This window comes from Nyctibius grandis, chromosome 3 (genome assembly GCF_013368605.1).
Source record: "Nyctibius grandis isolate bNycGra1 chromosome 3, bNycGra1.pri, whole genome shotgun sequence".
NCBI classification, from domain to species: Eukaryota; Metazoa; Chordata; class Aves; order Nyctibiiformes; family Nyctibiidae; genus Nyctibius; species Nyctibius grandis.
The window spans coordinates 56681510-56691823 of NC_090660.1; positions in this window are offsets into that span (position 1 = coordinate 56681510).

Genomic DNA, 10314 nt, shown 5'->3' on the forward strand with positions numbered 1-10314 from the left:
AAAGAAAAGGAAGTGGGGTTTTTTTTGTTGTTGTGGTGTTTTGTGTTGGGTTTTTTTTTTTTTCCCCCCTCAGTTGCCTATAGCAGAAGGCCACATGGAGCAGATCATCACGAATCAGTCACATGCATTATGACGGCTGGGTGTAGAACTTGTACAGAAAGAGGGAAAATTAACTCTTATGCAAGCTGGAAACTGAACCCACCTATGCTGATTCTAAAACACTGAAGTAAGACAGTCCCGGTAGCTTTAAGGAAAATGTTCTATGTGTGCTTTCAGAGTTGAAACCCATTTTGAAACACCAGCTAGTGAAGACTGTAAATGCTTTCTTTGCAATATGAGGTGGAAGATGAACATTACTGCATTGTTCTGAAGACTTAAATGCTACCTCCTTGTGCCTGCAGAAGACTTTGAATTGCATCCCTTGGCAGGGGGACACATTTTCTGCTGCCCTAGGGAGTGAATATCTGCTGTTCTTTGCAGACGTGCATTCATGTGTGCATATGCATTCCAGAAGGTTAAGCTCCTGTCTCCAGTTGCTATAGTAGATGCACTTGCCACATATTTGCTTAGTAAACATACCTCCTACTAACTTCCCTCTTTTCTTTCACATGAAACAGCTCATTCTGAAAATCCTCAGCTACAAGATAATCTATGAAAGCCATCTGCTTCCAGAACAGGGAGAGTGAAGATAATAAATCTTCTTTGCCTCATTGGTGGGATATTGACCCTTTCCCACAGCTCACTGTATGTGTTTATTTCCAAGGAAGACAACGGTGTTAGCTAGTGCTTCCTTGCCCTCTCTTGCTGAAGGATTACCCCTAAAGCAGTGTTCTTTAATATTTCCTTCCAAGGCAAAGTTTGTTCCTGGGACACCGTTTGCTCTGACTTGTGATAGTTTACTAGGTCCAGCTGACTTCCCATAGATTTCCCATAGACCACATACCTGGTTTGATTTCCCCCGCGCCCCCCCTCCCCCCTTCTCCCCCCACTATAGTAAAAGAGCAGACTTTCAGATCTGAATATCTACAGTGGTGAGGTTCTAATAGTTTGCTTGGTACTCCACCAGCTGAAGAAGTTTATATGTGTGCAGTCCAGCAACCCTAAGTAAAATACGTTGTCAGATCTTGTAACTCCTCTCACTGTATTTCCCAGAATTATAGATACGTTTATACAGCCACTTTGTTTTACTGAGCATTAGTTTTCCTAGACCTATAGGCAGGAAGAAGGAGTCTTGTCCTCTTCTGTTTAGATCAGTGGAACCTGCAGGGAGCAACAGAAGCTGCACTGTTTGGGAAAATGACCCTCTCAGTGCTGAGCTGTTTTTGTGGCTCTTCTCTCGACCTCATATGTCTATTTTCATGTATTCACTTCCAGACAGCAGACCAATCAAGAGATCCACAAAACAGAGTTATCTGATATACTAGAGGTGCAAGGAGCCAGTGTGTCCTTGCAACATCCTCAAGTTTAAAAAAGTCAGCCCCATGCCACGCTTTCCTCTGGTAACTGGGTGAAAGGACATAAGGCTGAAAATTTCCATATTTCCTCAGCACTTGAGACATTGAGATGCCACCAAGTCAAGAGCTGTGTTTCAGCTTAGTAGGTACACAAACTCTTCCTTCTGTTTGCTAAAGCTGGCTTCAAAGCTCAGTGCCTGAGTAAGGTGACAGCTTGCTCATCACTGCTCAGAGGCGCTAGATGGATGAGAACAGACATGTCTCAAGCCAGGCTCCAAGAAGTGAAACTTTGCAGAAGGCACTGGGCTTCTACCTGACCAGGAATATTCCTCCACCAGGTGGAGCAGCTAAACAAGTCCCTCCTTGTGTGGGGTTGTGTTGGTGTTCTGTTTGTTTTTATTTAATTAAAAAAAAAAGCCCTTGGGTCCTCGATGTTCACTGCCAGGCAGGAAAGCTAACACAGTACTCTAGCAAACACATTTGGAATTCCAGACCACTCCTGAGGGTATCTGACCTCAGAAAAAATATTTTCTTCAAGGTCAAATTGACACATCTGCTGCTGTAACTTGACTTGTGCCTTCAGCCTTTTCTCCTCTTCCTTATAATGTAAGGAAACACTGAAGTCTGCAAGATAAAGTTAACCTCCACTGTTTGTTTGTTTTTTTCCTGCTCTTTTTTACTCCAGTTAACCTGTACTGTTGTCTCTCAAGGTCACCTTTTTTCTTGCTGTGAAAAAAATGCTTGAGGAAAAAAAGTATTTGATCAGTCCTGTAGTCCCTGTTTTAGTCTGTGTTCCAGTATATCTGAGGCAATGTTTCTCCTTGATTTAGGTAAAAACCCCTGTTATTACTGCATCTTTCATTCTTTAAACAGTTTTCCCTGTACTTGCATTGTGTGTAGAAGTAAAATTGTAGAAACTACTGCCATGTTATGATTCTGAAGCTCCAAAAACTGTTGTATATCATATATACTAAACCCTTACTTCCTTGAAAAATCCCTTACTCTTAGAAATCAGATTATATAATTCCATCTGCCCTGGTAAGAATTAGGTTAACATCTATTTTGTGTGCTGGCAGGCTAGAAGGATTTTTATGTTTTTTTCCCTTTCAAATATCTGTATCTTAGGCTATTGTCTTGATTATTTGGAAAGTTAAACATCCAACTAGGAGCACAGTGAGAGACTGAGAATTAGGATCCTAGCTAAGGTAAGGGAATTGCATGCAAAGCTGACGATGTATGACTCCAGGATCTGCGTGACCTGTGATTTGGAGCTACGATAATAAATAGTCCTTAACAGATTATGATGTCCGGATACTAGCAGCTTTCAGTGTGCAGATGGTGATGCTGTCAGGAAATGTCAGCCTTCGGTCTCTAAACGCCTGTCACATTGCATTAGGGCACACAGATGACTGTTCTCTCCACCACTGAGCCTCGACAACATATAACAAATGAGTTCTGCTGGTAATTGCCCAGTTCCTTACTATTTTGTGATCTGTTCATTTAACCCAAGTGCCCATATCTACAGAAGCAAAAAATGCTTCCACGTATGAATTTTCGTGTTGTTGGTGACAATGAATGTGTCATCACTCAGGGAGATGCCAAATGTTCTGCAGAAGGGCAAAGAACCTCAATTTCTTTCAGTATGTCTCTCTAGAGGAACAGTGCATCAGCCTAAGGATTCAGGATATGTTTGCAGACACCTATGGGAGACAACTCCTTGTTTTGCCACTGTCACTTTGGGTATTAGACTGTACTATGTCTCTCCTGCTGTCATTTTGCTTCCACCTTGGACTGACACTCCAACAGTGCAAACACAAGGAGAACAAGTGGTGTAAAAAGGGACACGAACAAGCCATGATTCTGCCCTAGCGGTACAAGAGCATAGCTAAAACCTGTACTCCTTCCCCAGTCTTTCTGGCATGCAGTAATGGAGCAACAACTGAAGTGATGGGATCTGAGGACCCTAGCCTCTTCTGTCACATGATTTTCCTGACCAAAGTACAAGAGAACCCCACCAGTCCACCAACGCCAAAAGGAACAGGAAAGAAGGCCAAAGTGCGCACTGAAGACCCTTGAAAGCAACAGACCGAACTCTGAGATGATGCTAGAGCTACAGCGCTGGTCTGAGGAAGCAATTTTCCTACAGATTTTTCCTATAGATCTTTATCCCTTATAACATAAGTCACTTACTTATAGTATGTTTTTGCAGAGAACATTCGTTTGGGTGAAAAAAAGTGGCAGTCTCTTTTGGGGAAATAATTTATGTACCAACAGAAACTTGCAGATTCCCACTGCTCAGTCTTTCTTGCCTGCTTTATGTGTGCTTTATGCATTTAAAAAACCCCACAAAACCAAACAACACAGTAATTTTGGGGTGAACACTCTGTGATAGATGAAACCTAGTGCCTGTGCATGATGGCAGAAAGCCTGTGATATTACGTGACATGAAGCCCACAACTGAACTTATATGTCAGTACAGCTCCATACCAAAAGTCTTGCACTCTACTCCTGGTTGTTTCTGGTTTGCTGATTATGATTAGGCTTTTGCATGTATGTGTGGGAGAGAGACAGGTTGATACCATACTTTGTCTTTTTGAAAAGTCTTTCTTTTACTGTTAATAAAAAACCATTAACTTACCTGGAAACAAACAAAACTTGTTCTGGCTGCAGCTGAAGGAAATCAAGGGATGAGAGGGCAGCTGCACTTTCTGTCTATGTTTGGTACATTGATAGGTTCAGAAACCATTTGTAACTTCAGAAAACAAAGATTTCCAAGGGTGCTTTCTGGAGCGTGTTAGAGCAGGAGTAGCTAATGAATATTAGCTTGATTATATTGAATATTATATTGAAAGTAGGCTTTACTTTCAACAAACACCTTTCCTGTGTACTTATAAATGAACTTCTTACGATCTTACTCTCATCCATGGTGGTCCTAAAACCTCATGTGAGCAGCTTCTGGTCTTACCTGTATTCTCAAGTGCACCTTCCAGAGATAAATCAACGATAGGGAGTCATTATTTTCTAGCAAATGGGATAAGGCATTATTATAAGTCACCTGTTTTCACAGACTAGCTCTACCTGTCCCTCTGCAAAAAGGCAGCCTGCCAAGTTAGCTGTTACGCATCACTCTATACCCATCATGGCAAATCAAGAAAAAAAGCCACAGACCCCTGAGGTTTAGAAATTGTACGTGCTTATCTTTTAATTGTGTTAAAGGCACAAGATATTTCTGTAAGAACAGCACCTGGTGGAGCACTGGCTCTAGCTCATTCCCATTATGAAATCTGCAGTATATCTATTTTTAAAATTATTATTATTGTGGAAGACTTACGTAAATAAATCAATACTTTGAATGGTGTGTAAAAATTTTTTTCCTGGGAGCTGAGAAAATATTAGTCACGTTTGCCTTTATTTCTGAACCCGGTTGCAGTCAATGAGTTTGAGCTCCTAAAAGTTCCTGGCAGGATTCTCACCATCTTGAAAGGAGCCTGGACTTAACCCAATTACACTTCTAACACTGGCTTCAAAGCTGCTGCTGCTTACGTATTATACAAATGACAGTCCATATCTTGGCAACAAACCATATGCAACAATGCGCAATGAGCTCAGCTGAACTTGAATTACCCATTTATATTTGAACATCTGAGGTCAGTGGTGGAGTTTTCTTTGCTTGACTTCCTTGAAAAGTGATTGAAAATTCAAATGATGACAGCATATTTTTCCCATGGTAATGTTTTCCTGCATTATTAGTCACCAATGTGACATTTGCCAAAGTTAGATCACTGTAGTCAATCTCTACATTTGTAAATATTCCTAATTCCCCTTCATTGCAGTCTGAAAATATTCAGATGATGGAGAATTCTCCTATCTTGCTAATGAACAATAACTCTTAGCGATATCTGAGTAACTCCTAGGAGTATTTGATATTTCCAAGAATTGAGGCATCAGAGGAAAAACATGTATATCCTAAAGAAGTCTTGATTCCTTTTTACACAGAGAGACATGCCAGCAATACAAGAAGATTTATCTTACCAGGTTATTTGACTCTGTGTGTGGATGCCAGAAAACAGGACTATTTCATCAGTGGTTGCAGTTAAGCAGTCCATAAAAGGTCAATATCTCAAGAGTTTTTTTGGGGGAAAGTTTTCCATTTAGTTCTCCTTTTAAACATTGCTTTAACCTCAAAAGCAGCACCTTTCCCTTTCCATTTCCATCAGAGCCTTGCAGCTTCAGGGCCATGCAGGCAGCACTGAACTCTGCCACGCTGTGTCATGCCCCTGAGCTGGGTCATGCATCACTGCACGGCTGGTAGCTCTGCACGGGAACATGAGCTCTGGTGGTGGTGTCCCCCTAGACTCATCTAGACTTCTCCCGAGGGTCTTTACTTCTTCACTGAACATTTGCAATAAAACATACTGAAGTCAGTATGTGGCAAAGACTCGCTGTTTTCAAAGCCAGCTTTGGAGACATTCACTTCTTTGTATATTTTTTTACCGGGATTGTAACTGATAAAACTGCCTGGGAAAAATAACACAACATGCAGCTTCTTATGGGATTGTGTTAAGGATTTTTGTTTGAGTATTTTTAATTCAATCAATACAAACTGAGAATTTTGAACTTCATCATAGATTTTCTTAGAGGATTTGATTGTCGGGCTTGCTTTCTACACTGAATGTAGGTTTAATCAACAGTTTCCTGAAACACAATAAAATACTGTTTCAAGGGAAAGGGGAAGACCAGTTAATTCTCTCTAACAGAAGAAGCAATGGATTAAAACTGCAGGGAAAAAAATAAAAAGGAGGTTAAATAGTAGACAAACAGCAGGTTTTCCAAGTTAGGGTGGAAGAGGCTGCTGGGAGGGATTGTGGAGTCTCCATTCTGGGAGAACAGATAAAAGAAATACCTGTCAAGAACAACATACTTCTAATTGCTCCTTTCCTAAGTTCATGAATGGGCTAGAAACCTTCCCAGCAACCTTTCAGTTTGTTTTTTTTTTAACAATTCTGTGATTGCTTGGTCTTCTTGTACACATTATACTGTGAAGGTGACCAAGCACTGACACAAGTTGCCCAAAGAGGTTGTGGAGTCTCCATCCTTGGAGATATGCAAAAGCTCTCTGGACACGGTCCCAGGCATCCTGCTCCAGGTGGCTCTGCTTGACCGGGGGGTTGGAGCAGATGTCCTCCAGAAGTCCCTTCCAGTCTCAGTTGTTTTGTGATCCTGTGAAATTTGTTTGATTCAGTCGCTCCTCATTCATATGAGATGTGAACAAAATAAGGAAATAAAGAAGTAAGAGACTGTCCTAGGAAAAAGGGACACATTACAATAAGCAGAAGACTGGTAAAGACACCTTTACCACTCCGTCCCACTCCAGCAGAGACCTTAGTGTGAGCTCAGCTCCTACTGAACACTAAAATTTTCCTTGGGCTGAAGGATAGAAGATTTAATGGATTTAAATGGAGAATAAATCCACTGAGGGTTACTAAATACAGAGATACATAGACACCTATGGAAATTTCAGCTGAAAATGGTTAGAGACCGGGAGAATATTCAAGAGCTCAGCTTTGCTTGCTTGGTTTCTACTCTTCCCTTGGTGTTTGCATGAAGGCAGGGCCTTAAGGTGAGGGGGGGTTCTTGTCACAGCTTCTACCCCCATGCATAAGCCAGGGCAGGACCAGCTGCATCCTCTCCCTGCCCAGGGTAAGCAAAGCCCAGCTCATGGCCCAGGGAGGACCTTGGCTGCCACAACAGACACTCACACCAGAGAGTCAGGAGATCTGTCACTGCTGGTGGTAGCAGGTAAGCATACGTGCAGCCCCCGTGAATGCCCTAACTGTATATAAAGCATCCATCAGCAAGGAATCAATCAGACATAGCTAGTGATTCTTCACTCTGCAATTTAGATTATAAGTCATTGTTTCGGTCTTTTTTAAGCAGATGACGTGACAGGTTGGTTATTGCAGTTGTTAGTGTTTAGTGCTCTTATTTCAAAATCAGGTTGTCTGCCACCACGGGTCTGTACTGTTCCCCTCTGCTGATGTAGAGCAGAACCCTTTTAAATCAATCAATTATAAGAAGAATATTTTCCTGTGCCCTGTGCTAAGGAAATGTATTCTAACTCAATGCAAATGGGATAAAACTATTAAAAAGATATTTCCTGTTCCAGCCAAGGCTCTTGGGTTTCATTCAGTCTTACACTACAGTATTTTATGCTGAAGTATGGACTTTGTTTCAGGAAATTAGTACGTTCACAATCACAGAGTCCAGAGGTAGAACTGAACAAGGAATAGCACAGAAGTCATTTTGGTGTCTGTCCTCCTTAGTTGTATCGACTAAACTCCTTCATCTGCTAAAGTTTTGTCTGTAGTCCGTAAGTGCAAGGTGACTGGCAGCTGCCACGTGAAACACGACATTGCATGATGTGCTTGGAAATGACTGATGGGGCACTGTCATGTGATTTATGTAGTGTTTATCCATAGTGAAAAATCGTACTCCCAGCGAGACTCCCATGCTAAGGGGACGAGTGGTCCATGGGGAGCTCAGATGTGAAAAGATGAGAGCAGAACAGCAGGGCTCAGCCGAAACTGGACTCACAACCCACACCTACCCCTCCCAGGTCACTACCTCCAAAACATGGGATGAAAACAGCCCTGTAGATGTGCACCGCCGATGGCCTAAAGACGAGATAAGAGAATGGCTGAGCCAGGGCAGCCTTTGCCTCAGCATGCGGCACTCTGCCTCTGAAAAGGCGTAGACACAAAGAAGGGTGCTACAGAGGGCTGGTGTTGAAAAGCTGCTATTACAAAGCCGGAATTAAAGTTTCTGAACCTAAATTCATGCTAAATAGGAAGAACTGAATGTTATTCAGTGTAATTTTTGTCAAAATGCAGGAAAAATGTTATTGAAATGCATAATTTATGCTGAATGTGCTTAATAAAACCAGTCACTCAGCTTTCTGGAGGAAAAGTCTTTATAAAAATGGCTCGTATTCCCTGCATGGAAAAAAGAAATAAACCAGCAGTTGCAAGACAGAACTAAAGCTCTGTGCAGTGGGGTTATCTTTCTTATCATTGCTTTTTTCTGGCCACTGTGAGCCATGTGTGAAGTCTTACTAAGTATTTGCTTAGCATGACTATTAAAGACGGCAGAGGATGGGAATTTTTTCATAGAGTAAAAAATATTTTTTCAAACTTACCAGAAGCTAGCACTAGAAGTAAAAACTCTGAGATTATTGGAGTTACACAGTCAGTAAAGACATTTCTGAGAAATTAGTTGGTGAAGATGTAAAAGTCAAAACATAGTCAATTTTTTAACTGAGAAGTTACTATAAAAAAGAACAAAATTCACTCTTAATGACTGGGCTGAAAATAGCCAAGCACTAAACTTAAGAAAGGTCCAGCAACTACAGACCCATTTACATGAATCATACAATGTGTTTAATTTCACAATAGCATGGGCTTTGATGCAAAATATATAGTTTGTATTAATGAAACTCATTTTAACACTAATGTGGAAGTAAGTTATCTGTGTGATAATATAACCTATTTGTCCTGCTAGTTATAATTTTCTCTGTATTGGTCCCTCCCCCACCATGGGATGATTTATCTCAATTTCACTGTCATCCTCTTAATGAAGTTAGCCAAAGTCCTCCAGTATTAAATTACAGAGAGCACACAGGCCAATGATCTGGAGCTCTAAGCTCTTTAAACTGGCAGTTGCTTCTTGGGGCAAACCTCTTTATTAAAGATTTATTTCGTCTGCCCTTTGAAACCAGTGAATTACCATCAATTTGAAAGTTTTGCTAAGGTTATTCCCTGGCAAAAGAGGGGAAGTGGAATCAATCTCTGCTGCTGCAGAGCTGCTTTTTGTGATATCTGTATCATGCAACCTTTAAAGAAACTGGATTGTAGTCAGGTTTCAGACACAGTTATATTTTTTTTCAACCTTATTGCAGTCTGGTTTATTTTAGAGCTGTTTAAAATGGGATAATTAGTGCAGCAATCAAATGGATAGTGAAAGGCTGCTGCTGCCTGCTGCAGAGCACATTGCAGCCCAATCTGCCCCAGGAGGAGCCGGGGGGTGCAGGATGGATGTTCCCATGGAGTGGGGAATGGCAGCGCCTGGTTCAGTTGGCATGCTTGGTCGGAGCAGCTCTAACCGAGCTCCTGCTCTTCAGCCACCTTGGGGATCCCTGAAGCTCTCTGCTCAAGCCTCGGTTGCTCTTGCAGCCTTGGCGTTTTCTGAACCATTTCCTGGGATGGAAACGGTGCTACAAACAAGGGTACAAGATCACTGCTATTATCCCAACCACTTGTACGATAATCCAGAGCTTCCTGATGTTTGACAGCAGGATAAGGCAGCCTCTGTGCAAGCAGCACTGCCCTGAGGGTCTCTTCAGCCCATGAGAAGTGAACAAGCAGCCCCTCCAAATCTGCAATGCAGATGAGCTTTGTCTACTTTTCTCCTTGAATGAGCATATTCTTCTGGGCACTGCAAAGAAAATGGTGCTCAACCTTTTCTTTTAATTCTTTTATTGCACTTCAGCTAATTCAGAGCAAGTGGTATTTTAGAGCTTCCTCCAAAAAAGAGAAACCCTATATTTGACACTGGACAACTGACCATAAGCAACTGGTGCTTATGAGGTGACCCATCTCCCCATTTGGTACTGGTTAGGCAGGAGTCACAAAGAAATTAATATCTATTATGTCTGAAAAGCTCTCTATTTGATACTTTCATTTATTTTTTCCAGCCTGGTACCTGAGTAGGGGAGAGGTAGCAGTGCAGCCGGCAGTTTCATATGTGCAGACCTACAGGCAATTGCACGGGTTGCCTAGGGGCTGTGGGTGGTATGGGCCAGCAG